The sequence below is a fragment of the Canis aureus genome, chromosome 27 (genome assembly GCF_053574225.1).
Source record: "Canis aureus isolate CA01 chromosome 27, VMU_Caureus_v.1.0, whole genome shotgun sequence".
Lineage (NCBI taxonomy): Eukaryota > Metazoa > Chordata > Mammalia > Carnivora > Canidae > Canis > Canis aureus.
This window is the reverse complement of record NC_135637.1, coordinates 33,601,950-33,619,528: the sequence shown is the minus strand read 5'-3', so window position 1 is coordinate 33,619,528 and position 17,579 is coordinate 33,601,950. Positions and strand designations below refer to the sequence as shown.

General features: G+C 43.8%; 1 pseudogene; it reads right to left on the bottom strand.

Annotated features, from left to right (window-relative positions):
- LOC144299609 (nebulin-like) overlaps window positions 1–17,579 on the bottom strand; it is a 71,809-nt pseudogene that overhangs the window by 30,669 nt on the left and 23,561 nt on the right.

The following is a 17,579-nucleotide window of genomic DNA, read 5'->3' as shown; positions in this document are numbered from 1 at the left end:
CAGAGTCCCTCATCCCAAGAGGAGCAAGCCATGGGTTCTCACCCCTGCTAAGTTTCCATTTCCTTTCCCATGGCCATGCCAACCTCATTGCTGCCCTGCGCACTGGAAGACAACTCCACGGATACCGGGGATTCACGTGAAAGGAGCAACACTGTGCCTGTAATTAATTCTTCTCCTCCACTCTCTCTTTCACCTCCTCGCTCTGCTGCTCATAAGCACTTGTTCCTAGCTCTTCCCCAGCTCCCACCTTGATGATGCCCACCCTGAAGACCATTGTCTGCTGCAGGCATTGGGTCTTGGCACCTGCTCCGTCTATGGAATGATGCTACAGCCCTCTTTACCCCTCTTTCAGCATCACACTGACCCTTCACCACTGAGTCTGGGGATCAGACCTGAACAGCCCAGCAGGGAGTGGGGCTGGGGTCAGCAGGATGGAGTCCACCCTGTAGGAGAAGCCTAGGGAAGGGTACCTGCTGGGTGACCCCACTCAGTGTCCCCACTCCCTGCTTGGTTATCTATCTGTGGTCATGCCCGATTCTGCCTCCCTTTCAGCTCTCAAGAAGCATCCCTTCCACGGACATCAGGGAAGCAGCGAGGGAAGAAATATTTAAGTTGGAAGAAAAGGAGGAACTAGGAACAAGGTGAGTTTGGCAGAAATAGAGGAAGCAACACAGGCACATGTTCTCTATCACCTCCCTGACCTACTTGTTGGCACCTCAGGAAAACCACCCAAAAAGCCTGGGTGCTGCCCTTCTGGGCTGAGCAATAAGAGGAGACAAGAGGAAGGCCATGATCCCTACAGGCGCTGAAGGATGACCTGAGTACATCTTACAGGGAATGGGACACAACCCATAGAGGCCCTGAGGGGGCTGAGCCATGACCAGCAGAAGCTGCTGAACCTGGAGGGACAGGACTCAAGAATGTCTGTGCACTGCGCCCCTGTAGCAGAGGGCCCCCAGAGTTGTGCACCCCCTTGTTGTGCAGGACCCAGCCCTGCCCTTCCTACTGCTAATGGCAGCAGACAGGTTGCCCCAGAACATCATTAGTTGGGGTGGTGGCCTGATCCCACACTTCAGGTGTCTGAGGAATGAGTGAACATCACACAGAGCCCCAGGGCCATGCGAGCAGCACAACTCAACTCGACTAGGGGTGCATCCCTGGGGCACAGAGCAGACCCGGGCATCAAGCAGGGACATGTGGATTGCCACTCAATTGGGAGCTGCCCATCTCCCGGGGTCTCCTGAGCCTCAGCGAAGCCTTGGAGGATGTTGGGGGGTAACCTCATGCACCGTTTCACCATGTGAGTGTGAGGCTCTATCGATTGTTCTCAATCTGCAGGCGGCCATCGGGGTGAAGGACCCGCCGTCCACTCCCAATTTCACCCATGTCCATCCCTCAGTGTGAGCACCGTGCAAAGTCACTTCCTGTGCGAGACCAGAGCACATCATCCCTGCCAGGCTGCCTGCAATGCTCATGGGCACAAAGTCTCCTCCACAAAATGGGCAGGTTGAGGGCTCCCCGAGACAGTGGGAAAGGCACAGCTAAGCAGGAGGAGGACCCGGCAGTCACAGTGGGCCACAGTCAGGGAAGGGGCCCCCGGGACACTGGGGATATAGCCTTCATTTAGCCCCGGGGGCCTGGAGGCTTCACTTTGCTCATGCCACACATGCGTCTTGCAGGCAACCTCCACCCCCAAATCCTCAGAAGGCAGGTCCAACAAGAAACCCTAGACTCCTAGGTAGAGCTGCCCCAAACAGCACAGCACCCCATCTCCTACAACTGCCCCTGATGTTTCCCGCAGCAGCACAGCAGGACAGTCTGACCTCATCCCAGAAGCTCCAGATTCGCCTGAGGTCCTCAGAGACGGCGAGCCACGAGATGCCTCGGCCTAGGTATGCAGCTTCGGTGGGGACTCAGAGGCTGGAAAGGCGTGAACTGGATGCACCTGGACAGAAGGAGAAGAAACACGCCTGGAGGATCTGTTCCCCTGGACGTGACATGGCAGGCCTCCACAACAAAAGACCTTTGTGCTTCTCACAAGCAGAATGGATCCCAGAGGACATGACAAAGGGACCCTCGGAGATGGACACCACACCCAGAGCGGGGGGTCCTCATCACTGCTGATGATGGACACTCTGAAAAGGAAGCAATGATACAGGCTGTCAGGCATGCATTTTTGGGGTGAGACTGGCCACCTGGAACTGCGTTCAGCAAGCAGCCCTCCTGGCTTTCCGCCTGTCTGCTGGAGGGGCTGTTCCTCCTCCAGCTCTCCGGTCCTCCCCTGGGGGGACCTGTCCTCGCAGTGAGCGGCGGCCTGGCTCCCATGGTCGAGGGCCAACCTGTTTGCAGGGTGGCCACTAAACGCCTCCCGTCTGGGACACATGTCTGCCTGCCTTGATTCCAGAGGCTGTCCCAGGATCCTTCTCATAACCATCACTTACCTATCCCGATACAAGCTGGTATTTTGGCAACTAGTAAAAAAGATCACTGGCTAACTCATCGGTTGGGAAAAGAGCGTGCAATACAGTGGAAGCTGCTGGACAACAAGTCTTGTCTGACCCCACACCCCCGTTGGAAAGTCCCGAGTCTCTGACAGTTTGGGTAACTCCTCACCCTTACTTTCCTTATTTTCTTTGACAATGTCACAGCAGGGAAAATACTATCATTTTCAATGTTTATTAATGTATTCCTCACACAATTTTAATGATTATTAATAGAACTATGAGTTAATACACTTGATTAATGTGATTGTTTCTGCTTTTATTTGTAAGGCCTTTTAAATAATAAGAATATCCCAAATTGCAAAAAAAAAAAAAAAGGCGGCAGGTGGGGGTGACTGGGTGGCGGTCAGTGAGGTGGGCACTTGGGATGAGCACTGCGTGTTATTCTGTATGTTGGCAAATTGAACACCAATAAAAAATAAATTTATTATGAAAAAAATAAAAAAAATAAAACCCTTAAAATAAATAGATAGATAAAACTCAAGCAAGCAAACGAAAAGCTGATTGGGAGGAGAAAAAAAGTAAACAATCTTGTGGAGCCAAAGACTTATTAATGTACATGGAAAGAGGACAAAGATTTAGTTTCTAACTCCAAGTATCAAAATACCTTCTCCATGAGGCAGTCCTGAAATTTTATTTTATAATCTTGATCTTTGTGGTATTTCAAGAGATGACATCTCTTAACTTTAAGAATGTCACAGAAGATTAATCCCATTTACACAAGATGAGTACTTCTCTGAGCAGTCGGTTTTCAACCTCAAGTCTTTTGGGTAGCTGAACCAACCCATAATTAAAGCGGTCTTTTCTCTGACATCGTAACTTTAGTTTTCACATGAATAATCCCATAAAGTTGCTTAGCTCCACTTGGGGAGACAGACACCGTAGAAAAGCCAAACTCAATGCCAGATACCATCCTTGTTACATTGGACTATTTTGAAGGTTAGAGTTATCAGTACTGGTAGGAGAGAGGACTAGGAGTAGGGTCGGGCTGTCCATTGGGGTGTAAGGAGCCCTGGGGCCAATTTCACTTAGTGACCACCCCAGAGAGGGGTGATGTAGAGAAGGCTCGTTCAAATTATCCTTGAAGTGATAAAGATTGGGGATGTCACAAGAAGACTAAAATTATCCTAGGGGATGGACTTTGAGGGTAGTATACAACTCTCTCAGCTTCTATTTGAAGCAAAATGGTCTGCCCCTGGCCCCCAACAATAGAGAACCAGTGCCTTGGTGTGTTGGTACAGTGCAGCTTTGAGCAGCACACATGCGCATTATACATTTAGGGAAGAGCATGCTAACTACCTTGGATGTTTCGGGAGATGCCAGCACTATGTGCTCAGCCCACTGGATCTCACGCCACTAGACACCAGGGGTGGGATCTACATGTCTCACAGGGTCAGGGGACAAGGTGCTAGTCCAACTAGCAGACTCCTTTCAGCTCCAAATGAAAATTATGGAACTGAGATACTGTTTCAATTCTGCTGTTTCAATTCACATTTCTCTTTAGAGATCACTCTAATGACTTTAAGATGCCTTGAAAGCCTAGAGCAGTATATTCTTAAATTGAGGGGTTATGAGAGGTTGATTGGTCTTTTGTCCGAGTTTAAGTCCCAGTGTGCAGCCAGTCCTCTAGGGATTCCAGTTCTGGTAATGGGTGTAGTGCATCTGTAGGTGGGCTCTGAAAAATATGCTGCTAAGAACGGACTGTCTACCCTGAACTGATTCATTTCATATGTTTTTAAAGATACTATTTGTTTGAGACAGAGAACAAGAGAGAGAGAGAGAGACCTTGAGCACAGAGGGGGAGAGAGAAGTAGACTCCCCACTGAGCAGGAAGCCTGACTCAGGGCTTGATGACCCATGATATTATGACCGGAGCCACCCAGGCTCCTCTAGTTTCAGATCTTTACCAACAGGTAATCTCATTATCATTAAAAGCCAGCTGCGTCCTTGATCATGTGGTATGGGAGATGAAAGCCCGTCCCCTCCTAATTCTAACCAATGTGTCATTCTCACGATTTAGGTGGTCAAGAGAAGAAAGGGAACGAACTTTTTCTGAGTGTCCACTAAGAGCCCATCTCTGTGCCAGGAATGTTATATATGATACCTTGTTCCACCTAATTTAATTATCGTGATTTTTAACCATAGTCCACATATAAGAAAACAGAGGCTCAGAGATATTAAGTAAATCATATAGAGTCATAGTGGGCAGGTGACAACAACAGGATTTGAAACCATGTTTGGCTGACTCCAAGACCATGACTTTATGGATAAATAGCAATGACTTCTCAGGAGTCCCTAGCAAATGCTACCAAGGAATTATAAGAAGGGGTCCTAGCTTTGCTAACTGAGAGGACCAATGAGAAAAACAACAGGCTTTTAGCATCTCTTAGCATCATTCTTGGCTCCCGTGCCCGACTGATACTGTTGGTGCCTTTTGTTGTTTCAGTGGTGTTGTTTCCACGATCCATTTGAGCCACCCGGGCACCCCAGGATATTTTTCTTTAACCCAGTGTACCTCGGTGCCAAATTCCCAACTTACCTCACTGACCATATATCCTTTACGTCTTTAGCGTGTTTCAGGGCTTTGGTCTGTTTCCCAGCATGATGGTGGGGTCTCTCTTTGGTGGCAAGTTCAACATAAAGATACTAAATGATCAGAGAATAGGGATCAGATGTTATAGAGACAAAACATTTGTTATTTAGTATTCAGTCATTTTCATTCACTTCTAACCCTTAAATGGGAGTGTCTCCTTGTTTTCGTCCTGATGTTTTCACGTATGATATGCATTTCTTTTCATTTGTTTCCCTCTGTTTCACATTCGGAAACACATACACACACATCCGAGTCACCTAATACCCTTACTGTTGAGTGTGGCCTGATCTAAATCCATGTGATAAAGAATGCTGATGGAAGAATGAGAGGATTCTAACAAAGCTCTCAACACATTCTCCCCCCATTTTGTCTGAATGCATAAAAGTGGTCACGAACAATAGATGGGTCCTACAGAAGGAATCAAGCAGTTCGGTCCACAGACCGTTCATCCACCCAATGACGAAAGTTGTACACGATTTAGAAAGACAGACGTGGTATTGCTTGCTTAGGTAAAACACAGCCACAGTTATGATGGCCCCAAAGAGAACTGCTTGAAGTTAAGGGCCACGAGGCTGCATCAAGGACAACCCAGTGTGACAATCTGTTGCTGGGCTGCAGTGGGCAAGTATACATAACCACCCACTGTGACGCCAGCGCTGCAGGTTTGTGAGGCTCTGCTTATGAATCTCGCCTGACTCTGAAGCTTCTGCCCTCGCTTGGCTCTTCAAAGATCAGGAGTATCAGGAACTGAGGTGAAGACTGACTTCTGCTTTTTGCCTGCAGCCCTGTACAATACCTGGACATAAAATAGTCATTATCATTATTTCTGCTTTATTTGCATGTTATGGTCTCTGCTGAGAGATGCCTTTACTGCTTACTTCATAGAGAAATCGGGGATTGTCCTACTGTCCTACTGCAACAATCTTGGTTGCTGCTCAAAAAACCAATAATATATTTACCTCCTTAGCCCTCCCTTTCTTTTATCCTTTTTTTTCTTTTCTTTTCTCCTTTGTGTCAAACGAAGACACATTCTGTAGCTTGCCCATGATTCAAGCCTCCTACTGTGTTCTTGGGTCCTGCTCTCCCCTGTCCCATTCTAGGAGCCTCTGCCAGCAATTATCCGCTTCCCCTCTATATCTTCTCTATATCTTCGACCTTCCTGTTTCTTCAGTCCTTCATCTGCAAACAAAGTTTGCTCCCTTCCTTCACTAAGCCTTTTCCAATCTCTACCAATGATTTTGTTTCTTTCTACCTTTCACAGCCAAGCCGACTACGTATTTCTTCTTTTTCTCCTTAATTAATTTCTCAAGGTAACAGTATGGCTTCCGTGCAACCACACCAAGGTAGTCACTGTCCTTAGGACTGCCAAAAACTTCACAACGACCAAATGCAAGAAAGGTTCTCTGTAGCAACTGAAACTGCTCAGCTGTTTCATTCCTGAAAATGTTCTTCCCTGCTCCCCATCCTGGTGCTCTCTCCTAAGTGGCCTTCCTAGGAACTCCTCCATCTATGGTTCTGCCCTTCCCCAAGGTTGCCACTAGCTGGAGTCAGGGTTGGCTTCTTTTACCGGATACGTTCCCCTTGGGTAATCTCGTCTGTTCCTGTGACTTCAATCATTAATGTGAGATGGAGGATTTCCAAATGGATATATCCAGTGTTTCTCCTAAGTCAGGCCCAAATTTTCTTTTCTTTTTTTTTTATTGGTGTTCAATTTACTAACATACAGAATAACCCCCAGTGCCCGTCACCCATTCACTCCCACCCCCCGCCCTCCTCCCCTTCTACCACCCCTAGTTCGTTTCCCAGAGTTAGCAGTCTTTACGTTCTGTCTCCCTTTCTGATATTTCCCACACATTTCTTCTCCCTTCCCTTATATTCCCTTTCACTATTATTTATATTCCCCAAATGAATGAGAACATATAATGTTTGTCCTTCTCCAACTAACTTACTTCACTCAGCATAATACCCTCCAGTTCCATCCACGTTGAAGCAAATGGTGGGTATTTGTCATTTCTAATAGCTGAGTAATATTCCATTGTATACATAAACCACATCTTCTTTATCCATTCATCTTTCGTTGGACACCGAGGCTCCTTCCACAGTTTGGCTATCGTAGGCCCAAATTTTCAAAAATGTTCTGAACTTAACCATGTTCAATGCAGAATTTTTTATATTATCTCCATCTCCAGCCCAAATTTGCTTCCTTATCTATTTTCTCTACCTTGCTAAAAGACTCCTTGATCTCCCCGTCATGCAGACCAGACACTTGGGGGAGTCATCCTAGACTTTTCCCTCATTCCCACAACAAATGATCACGAGTTCGGGGCTCCTAACTTTGTGACAGCCTTTAAGTCTGACCCACCTTCTCCTTTTTCACAGATACAGCCCTAGTTCGGCCTCTTATATCATTTCTTCTCAACACATCTTCAAAAGCCTCCCAAAACACCTCCTCCGTTGGACCACTCATTCATCTTTCACAAGTCTGAGAAGGAGATTTTCTTAAGGCTCTGATCTAATCATATCTTAATGCTCAGAAAGAATTCTTTTTTAATTAATTAATTAATTAATTTATGATAGTCACACACACACACACACACAGAGAGGCAGAGACATAGGCAGAGGGAGAAGCAGGCTCCATGCACCAGGAGCCCGACGTGGGATTCGATCCCGGGTCTCCAGGATCGCGCCCTGGGCCAAAGGCAGGCGCCAAACCACTGTGCCACCCAGGGATCCCGCTCAGAAAGAATTCTAATTCCACATATGAGAAAGGTCATATGATATTCGTCTTTTTCTGTCTGCATAGTTCACATTGCTTATGCCCTTGAGGTCCATTCAAGTTGTCACAAAGGGCAAACTTTCATTCATTCTGATATTTGTAGCTGCCTCCTACAGGACACCTCTTAGTCACTTGGCTCTGAAGGTCAAGGAAGCTTGTGCTCTTGATCCCATGAAACTCTTATAACAAAGAACACCCAGAAAGGAGCTCATAGCCCTGTCTGGGGTCTGATTTTTAAAACTGTAACCAGGAGACACCCCTCTAAGATCTAGGTCTGGTGGCTGGTATGGCTTACTCTTGTGGGTCCCCTAGGACTGTAACCAATGGAGAAAGAGTTCTTCAATAGCAACCACCCCCCAGGGCATAGCTAGAGAAAACAGAGTCAGGAGCTCAGTCTTCCTGTAAAGGAGGCGTGTTAGCTAATCGTTGTGACTGCAGCTTGAGGGGCAGGCTTCTAATTAAAAATGCATCTTGGGGTGGACTATAATCCTTTTCAGAGAATTTAGAGGACATATTCTATCATCGTCTTTAACCCTCTGGTGTGCTTCACAGTGCCAATATATCCTGGAAGGAAGATTTCTACACACCTGGTCCCTGGTTTATGCAGCTGCCACAGGGGATACCCCTTGATTGCCTGTCACTGGTAGCCTGGGGGGCTTGTATTCCTGAGTTCCACAGGACTATGGTAATTGGAAGGACAGTTTTTAGCAGGCTACCACCCCAAAGGCACTGCACAGACAGCATACTCGGGCAAATTCCCAGTCTTTCTGAGCAGGAGGCCTCTTTTCTTGTCCTAGATCTTTGGCCTGAGGGGTAGGTCTTAGGTCTGACACACATCTAGTGGTCAATAGAGCTGCTAAAAAGGAACGCAGGTTGTTGAATGACCTACAGTATTCATTCATGAATGAATGAATGAACATAGTAAGAATGTCACAAGAAGATGGAAAATATAGGAAACTATGGAATAGAAGACACAGAGCTGAATAATACAAAACTGAGCTGAAAAATACACTAGAGGGTTTCAACAGAAAATTATAGATAGGGCAGAAGATCAATTAACTTGAAGATAAGACAGGGAGCTCACCTAATCAGAACAGCAAAGGAGAAGGAATGAAAAAAAAAAGTGAAGATAGCCTTATAAACTTGTGGATAGCATAAAATGGACTAACATTTGCATCATAGGGCTTCCCAAAGTAAAAAGAGAGAAAGGGACAGAAATCTTATTTGAAAAAATAATGGCTGAAATACTAAATTCCCTAACCAGGAGAAAAAAAACAGACATCCAGATCTAGGAAGCACAGAGGGTTTCAAATTAGGGGATCCCAAAGAAATAAACACCAAGACACATAATAATTAAAATGTTAAATTTAAAGACAAGAAGAAACCATTAAAAGTACCAAGAAAAAAATAATTCGTTACATACAATAGAACACACCCCTCTCCCTGCGGCCCCCCCCCCCCGCCATAAGAGTATCAGGTATTTTTCAGCAGAAACTTTGCAGACCAGAGGGAGTAACACAATACATTCGAACGGCTGAAAGAGAAAATCTTCTGACCGACACTAGTCTACTTGGCAAAGTTATCATTCAGAAGTGAAGGAGAGAGACTTTTCTAAACAAGCAAAAGCTAAAGGACTTTCTCACCATTAATACAGCCTTACAAAGGATGTTAAAGAAAAAAAAAAGCAGAAACAACCCAAGAGATGCTAAAGAGATTTCTTTCAATTGAAAAGAAAGGGTGCTAATTAGTGTTTAGAACACATATGAAGAATAGTTCTCACTGGAAAGGTGCATATGTGGTAAAAGACAAATAATAAAAATAACTGATTACAATTAAGTAAGGGATACACAAAAGAAAAACATGTAAAATGTGACATCAGGAACATAAAACATGGGGGGAAATAATGTTGAGCTTTACAATGGGATCAAACTTAAGTTGTTATCAACTTAAATAGACTGTTATAGAAGTTGCTTCACGATAGCCATAAAGGAAAAACCTATAGGAAATATGCAAAAGATGAAAAGAAAGAAATACAAGCATACCACTAAAATAAATCAAAGCACAAAGGAAGAGAGCAAGAGAGGAAGAAAGGAAGAGATCAAGACTATACGAACAGCCAGAAAACAATTAATAAAATAGCACTAAGCCTATAATACATAATCAATAACTAGTTAAAATGTAAATAGACTCAATTCCCCAATCAAAAGACAGAGTGGCGAAATGGATTAAAGAACAAAATCTACCAGGGCACCTGGGTAGCAAAGTCAGTTAAGCATCTGATTTTTGGTTTAAGCTCAGGTCATGATCTCAGGGATGTGGGATTGAACCCCAAGTCAGGTTACATGCTTGGCACAGAAACTGCTTGAGATTCTCCCTCTCCCTCTGCCCCTCCTGCTCACGCTTGTTTGCTCTTTCTCTAAAATAGGTGAATAAATCTTTAAAAAATAAAATAAAAATTAAGACCTATCTGTATGCTGCTTACAAGAGACTCACTTTATATGTAAGGACACAGAGAGACTAGAAGTGAAGAGGTAGGAAAAGATATTTTGTGCAAATGAAAACCAAAAGAAACGTGGAGGAGTAGCTATACTTATATGGACAAGACAGACTTTAATAAGAGACAAAGATGGGCATCATATAGTGATAAAGGAGCCAATTCAACAAAACATATAACATTTGTAAATATGCACCCAACATAGGAGCACCTAGATATATAAAGCAAATACTAACAGACCTAAGCAGAGAAACAGCAATACAATAATAGCTGGAGACTCTAATTTCGCACTTATGTCAATGCATAGATTATCCAGACAGAAAATCGATATGGAAACATTGGCCATACAGTAGACCAGATACTTAAAAATATTCCATCTAAAAGCATCAGAATACACATTCTTTTCAAGTGTAGGATACTGAACAACAACGGGACAAAGAAGAAATCAAAAGAGAAATAAAAAAAAAATCTTGAGACAAATGAAAATGTAACATACCAAAACTTACGGAATGCAGTTCTAAGGCGAAAGTTTATAACAATGCCTACCTCTAAAAACAAGGACATTTTCAAAAAGCAGCCCAACTTTACACCTAAAGGAACTTGAGAAAGAAGAATAAATAAGCCCAAAGTTAGAGAAAGGAAGGAAATAAAGATCAGGGAAGAAGTAAAATACAAACTAAAAATACAATGGAAAAGATCGATGAAAGAGCTGGTTCTTTGAAAAGATAAACAAACTCGACAAACCTAGACCTAGACTCACCAACTAAAAGAGAAAAACTCAGAATGAAAGAGGAGATGGAATACTGGATACCACAAAAATACAAAGTATCAAAGAGATTCCTATAAACAATGATGTGCTACACAAACCGGACAACTTGAAAGAAATAGATAAATTCCTAGAGGCATACAACACCCCAACACTGAATAATGGTGAAATAGAAAATCTAAACAGACCAATGATGAGGAAGAAGATGGAATCAATCATCAAAAACCTCCTAACAAACAGAAGTCCAAGATCAGAAGGCTTCATTGCTAAATTCTACCAAACATTCAAAGAATGAATACCAATCCTCTCAAAGTCTTTTAAAAAATAGAGGAGGTGGCTCAGTATTTTATCATGCTCACATCATTGTTCCAGTGAGGCAAGTGTGGGAGAAAAGGAATGACTAAAGGATAGCCAGTCTTATTCCTCAATGTGGATGCACAAGACACACAAAATCCTAACAGGAATTGGGAAAAGGAGAAATGGAAGATTTAAATAATTCTGAATCCAAATAGCCAAGAAAAATAAAGGTATTTCAGAGATCCCAATAACCATCTCAAGTTACCATACAATGTTTTACGACGTGGTAGCTGGAGGACAGGCGTGCTACTTAAAGCAGTGCTTTCCAACACTGGCTGCATATTAGAATCATTATTATAATCATGGAGCAGCTAAAAGCACGCAGATGCCTACATGCAGAGAATCAGAAAGTCTGCTGTGAGGCTGGGGAGTCAGAGCCCACTCAAGGGGAGTTTAGAAATACTTCCCAGGTGGTTCTAATATATGGCCAGTGCAGAGAAGCACTTTGCTGAGATACAAGAACCTAGGCATTCCTGGCTAAGTCCTGGTGCCAGGGGAAGGGACGCAGGTAAGCTTTCAGCAAAGCAAATGGGCTCAATTTAGCATTTATGAAAGCTAAAGAACTTATCACCCTCTGCCGCTAGCTCACTAGGAGTGTAGGAAGCTGCACACCCCCACCCCCTCACTGCAGGCAACCTTTGGTGTGCCAGGACATCTTTAAGTCTAAGAGCATAAGTGATTCCTAATAGGCAGCCACTAAAACTATTGAAAATGGGGAGTCAGTCAAGTGGCCTGACTGCCAATGTGTGGCTTCGCTCAGTGAAGTCTGATGAAGCTACACGACAAAGATGAGTTGAACGAGAATAGCCAACTCATCTGTAATAAGAAAAGCATTTACATTTGTGGAACGCCCTTACCTTTAGAAAGCACATTTAATCACTGGCCAACATGGACATCTATTACAGCCAAGGCACTATGGGACACACATCTAAATAAGACGGGGTCCAACCCTCAAGGAACGAGGAATGGAGGGGAGAGCACAAGATCTATACCCAACTAGCTGTGATAGACTGGAAGCCCCGAGGCCAACTGACAATGAAACAAAATAGTTCAGAATTTGGTGTGTGGGCTGCAGAGCAGGGAGCCATGAAAGACTTTTCAAATGGCACCACCAAGGTTAGGGTTTCTGATGACAGGGATTAAAGAGCAAGTTTTGAAATAAATTAAATAAATTTGGTTTGGAGACCACAACAATAGTGTAACATAGGCCTTTCCAATTTATAAAATTAACTCTCTGCAGCTCCAGTCACAGGTAGTCAAGTACCAACATCCTTATCTTACCAAAAGGGGACAAAATAAGGAAACTGAGGCAAAACAAGGTCAACTGACTTGCTTAGTTAGACACGGTAGGCACTCCATAATTACATCAGAGGGGAGACTTTTTTTTTTTCTAAGCGCAGTTGCCTGTTTGACAGAGGAATAAGTCAGTTGCAGTGACAGGTTCAGCATCCTTACCTCGCTCAGCTGTGTCTTCAGTTCCTGTACTTTTCTGTATTCTGGAGTGTCAAGCACCACTTGGTATCTGTCTCACATCTTCCTCGCCTTATCAGTGTACAGGTAGTTAGACCTAAAGAAAAAAAAGAAAACAGAAGCACAAGTTAATCAGTCATTGAAAGAATTATATTGAGGCTGGTGACGTGGTAATGGAAGCTGTGCCAGGGTAGCTATGTGTCATGAAGATGTGCACTCGCCCAGAACTTGCGCACGTGCCGGCAGCGGACCATGTCAGGAATGTCACACAGGAAGCAGCCCAGTCCCGAGGATCTGCAAGTCCTCCTTATATTAAATCTGTGTGGCAGAAACAGAAATAAAGCTGGCCAGGATTAAATGCAAACCAGGAACCAATAAGAGTAGTGAGACCTTCATGTTGATACAGGTTTCATTTTGGTTGAACACGTCCACCCTATACTCTTAGTTGGCTTGCACTCAAATGAATCACAGGTTTTTAAATTTAATCCTGAGCTAAGGAAAATATTGCTATTTGTTGTTCTTATACTGATGGGAGGAAAGCATGGATTGAATGGAGTGGCCTTTCAGGAGATGGAAACATTTAAGGAGAAACAAACATGGGAGGAGGAAGTTGCTAATGAGTATGGGCGTGGGGATGAGCAGGAGAAGGATACTACATGGGACCCAGGACGAGACGAGGTAGGGTGAGGGGCCGGTCATGGTTCAGTGTTGAATTCAGAGTGGTGGCCAGCAATGCTTGTAATTCCTAAACGTTCTTCCTACTACTGTTTCCGTGGTTGGAGAAATGCGGGGTCCCGCTTCCACACAATTTCACCTCCAAGCTGTATACCCAGTGTAGAAGGACTCAATGCAGCAGGCAGTTCAAAGATCACCAGTTGGCTTACATGTACACAGCCCCTTGGTATGAGCTTTTCTGAAAGACCCAGACGAGATGCTTACGTCACTGGTGATGTCTCCCACGTAGCGGCAACGGATCACTTGGGGTGTGTAAGGCAGTGAGATCACGTGGCCTTGCATCTTGAAGAAGTCTGATTTGTAGATCAACTGAAAAAATGGCCCAAAACACACACATCAGAGACCACATGGCTGACATTCCTCCCGGGGTGCCACAGCCTGCCCTCTCTCTTAAGAAAATACTCACCTCACTGACAGCCTCTTGTGTCTTCTTGACTTGGCGGATTTCAGGTGTATCAGGAGTTGTGTGAATCTTGTCTTTCAGTCTGTGGTACAATTGTCCATACACGTGGATGGAACTGGAGAGTATGATGCTGAGTGAAATAAGTCAATCAGGGAGGACAAACATTTTATGGTCTCATTCATTTGGGGAATATAAAAAATAGTGAAAGGGAATAAAGGGGAAAGGAGAAAAAAATGAGTGGGTCATATCAGAAAGGGAGACAGAACATGAGGGACTCCGAACTCTGGGAAACGAACAAGGGGTGGTGGAAAGGGAGGTGGGTGGGGGGTGGGGGTGACTGGGTGACAGGCATTGAGGGGGGCCCTTGATGGGATGAGCACTGGGTGTTATGCTCTATGTTGGCAAATTGAACTCCAAAAAAAAAAAAAAACTGTCGACACTATCTCTACACTGGAAGCAAAACCACTGCAGGTATTTAGTGTGGGAAGATGAGGGCAACTGTTGACTAATCAATAATCAAATATTCTACACAAAGAGCCATTAGAGGAGCAATTAAGGATCAAGGAAGTGTCTGACAGGAAAAAAGAGGAAATGGTACTTATTTTAGTTAGGTGAAGAATTCTGAGCATAAAGTCTTCCACATTCTATCAGATGGTTGGATATGGTCAGATATACAGGCCAACCATGTATATAGAAAACCAGGGTCACGAATTAGACTAAAATGCAAATTCATTAGTAAATGTTTCATAACGAATCTCAAAAAAGGAATTAATTTACATCATAATCTGTGAATTGGGATTGACAATGGCATTGCCAAATACAAAAAGACGTCACCGATGGATACAAACACCAAAATGGTAACAAAAAGGACCCTCTCATTCCTTGATGATACAGAGATTTCTAACTAACATATAGTACAAAGCCATGGCCTCTGAAACTCAATACCCCCCCGCCCCCCCCCGCAGAATCAACATTCACTGTACCTCACTGGTAACATTGTTCACCCTCTGGACATGGACAAATGGGATTTCTTTAGGGCCAAGTGTGTATCTGTGTGCCTTGATGTGTTCCCACTCTTCTCTGTATTTGTACTGGGAAGGCAGAGTCAGAACGAGTTCGCTGCTGGGTCACAAAGAGTAGCTGTACATTCCTCACACAGGAAGGAGCTGCTGCTTACATTTGAAAATCACTCTCCATGGATTAAGTACAAGAAAAAGTCAGGGACAAAATGTCACCAGTAAACAGGACCTTGGCAATTATTTTCTTGGCTATATAAGCCAGGTGCAGAGAGGAATAAAATTCAGTGTTGCCTAGAAAAACCTGCTGGCAGGCAGCTATGAAAATAAAAGGGAAACCGTGTGTTTTTATGTTTTTTAAAAATTTTTTCTTGGTGTTAAATTTGCCAACATAGAGAATAACACCCAGCGCTCATCCCATCAAGTGCCCCCGTCAGTGCCTGTCACGCAGTCACCGCCAACCACCGCCCACCACCCCTAGTTCGTTTCCCAGAGTTAGGAGTCTCTCATGTTCTGTCTCCCTCCCTGATATTTCCCACTCGTTTTTTCTCCTTTCCCCTTTATTCCCTTTGACTATTTTTTATATTTCCCAAATGAATTAGACCATAGGATGTTTGTCCTCCTCCGACTGACTTAATTCACTCAGCATAATATCGTCCAGTTCCATCCACGTTGAAGCAAATGGTGGGTATTTGTCATTTCTAATGGCTGAGGAATATTTCATTGCATACATAGACCACATCTTCTTTATCCATTCATCTTTCGATGGACACCGAGGCTCCTTCCACAGGTTGGCTATTGTCGACATTGCTGCTATAAACATTGGGGTGCAGGCATCCCAGCATTTCACTGCTTCTGTATCTTTGGGGTCAATCCCCAGCAGTGCAATTGCTGGGTCGTAGGGAAGATCTGTTTTTCACTCTTTGAGGAACCCCACACAGTTTTCCAGAGTGGCTGCACCAGTTCACATTCCCACCAAGAGTTCAGGAGGGTTCCCCCTTTCTCCACATCCTATGATTTGTAGTCTCCTGCCTTGTTAATTTTCGCCATTCTCACTGGTGTGAGGTGGTATCTCATTGTGGTTTTGATTTGTATTTCCCTGATGGCAAGTGATGCAGAGCATTTTCTCATGTGCGTGTTGGCCATGTCTATGTATTCCTCTGTGAGATTTCTGTTCCTGTCTTTTGCCCATTTCATGATTGGATTGGTTGTTTCTTTGCTGTTGAGTTTAGGAAGTTCTTTATAGATCTTGGATACTAGCCCTTTATCTGATATGTCATTTGCAAATATCTTCTCCCATTCTGTAGGTTGCCTTTTAGTTTTGTGGACTGTATCCTTTGCTGTGCAAAAGCTTCTTACCTTGATGAAGTCCCAATAGTTCACTTTTGCTTTTGTTTCTCTTGCCTTCGTGGATGTATCTTGCAAGAAGTCACAGTGGGCGAACTCAAAAATGGTGTTGCCCATGTTCTCCAGGATTTTGATGGAATCTTGTCTCACATTTAGATCTTTCATCTGTTTTGAGTTTATCTTTGTGTATGGTGCAAGAGAGTGGTCTAGTTTTGTTCTTCTGCATGTGGATGTCCAATTTTCCCAGCAGCATTTATTGAAGAGACTGTCTTTTTTTCCAGTGGATAGTCTTTCCTACTTTGTCGAATATTAGTTGACCATAAAGTTGAGGGTCCACTTCTGGATTCTCTATTCTTTTCCATTGATCTATGTGACTGCTTTTGTGCCAGGACCACACTGACTTGATAACCACAGCTTTGTAGTACAACCTGGAATCTGGCATTGTGATGCCCCCAGCTATGGCTTTCTTTTTTAATATTCTCCTGGCTATTAGGGGTCTTTTCTGATGCAACACAAATCTGAAAATAATTTGTTCTAACTCTCTGAAGAAAGTCCATGGTATTTTGCTGGGATTGCATTAAACATGAAAATTGCCCTGGGTAACGTTGACATTTTCACAATATTAATACTTCCAATCCGTGAGCATGGAATATTTTTCCATCTCGTTGTGTCTTCCTCAAATTATTTTAGAAGTGGTCTGTAGTTTTTAGGGTGTGGATCCTTTATCTCTTTGGTTAGGTTTCTTCCTAGGTATCTTATGCTTTTGGGTGCAATTGTAAATGGGATTGACTCCTTAATTTCTCTTTCTTCAGTCTCATTGTTAGCGTGTACAAATGCCACTGACTTCTGGGCATTGATTGTGTATTCTGCCATGCTCCCAAATTGATGTATGAGTTCTAGCAATCTTGGGGTGGAGTCTCTTGGGTTTTCTATGTAGAGTATCATGTCATCAGCAAAGAGGGAACGTTTGACTTCTTCTTTGCCAATTTGAATGCCTTTTATTTCTTTCTGTTGTCTGATTGCTGAGGCTAGGACTTCTAAGACTATGTCAAATAGCAGTGGTGAGAGTGGACATCCCTGTCTTCTTCCTGATCTAAGGGGAAAGGCTCCCTGTGCTTCCC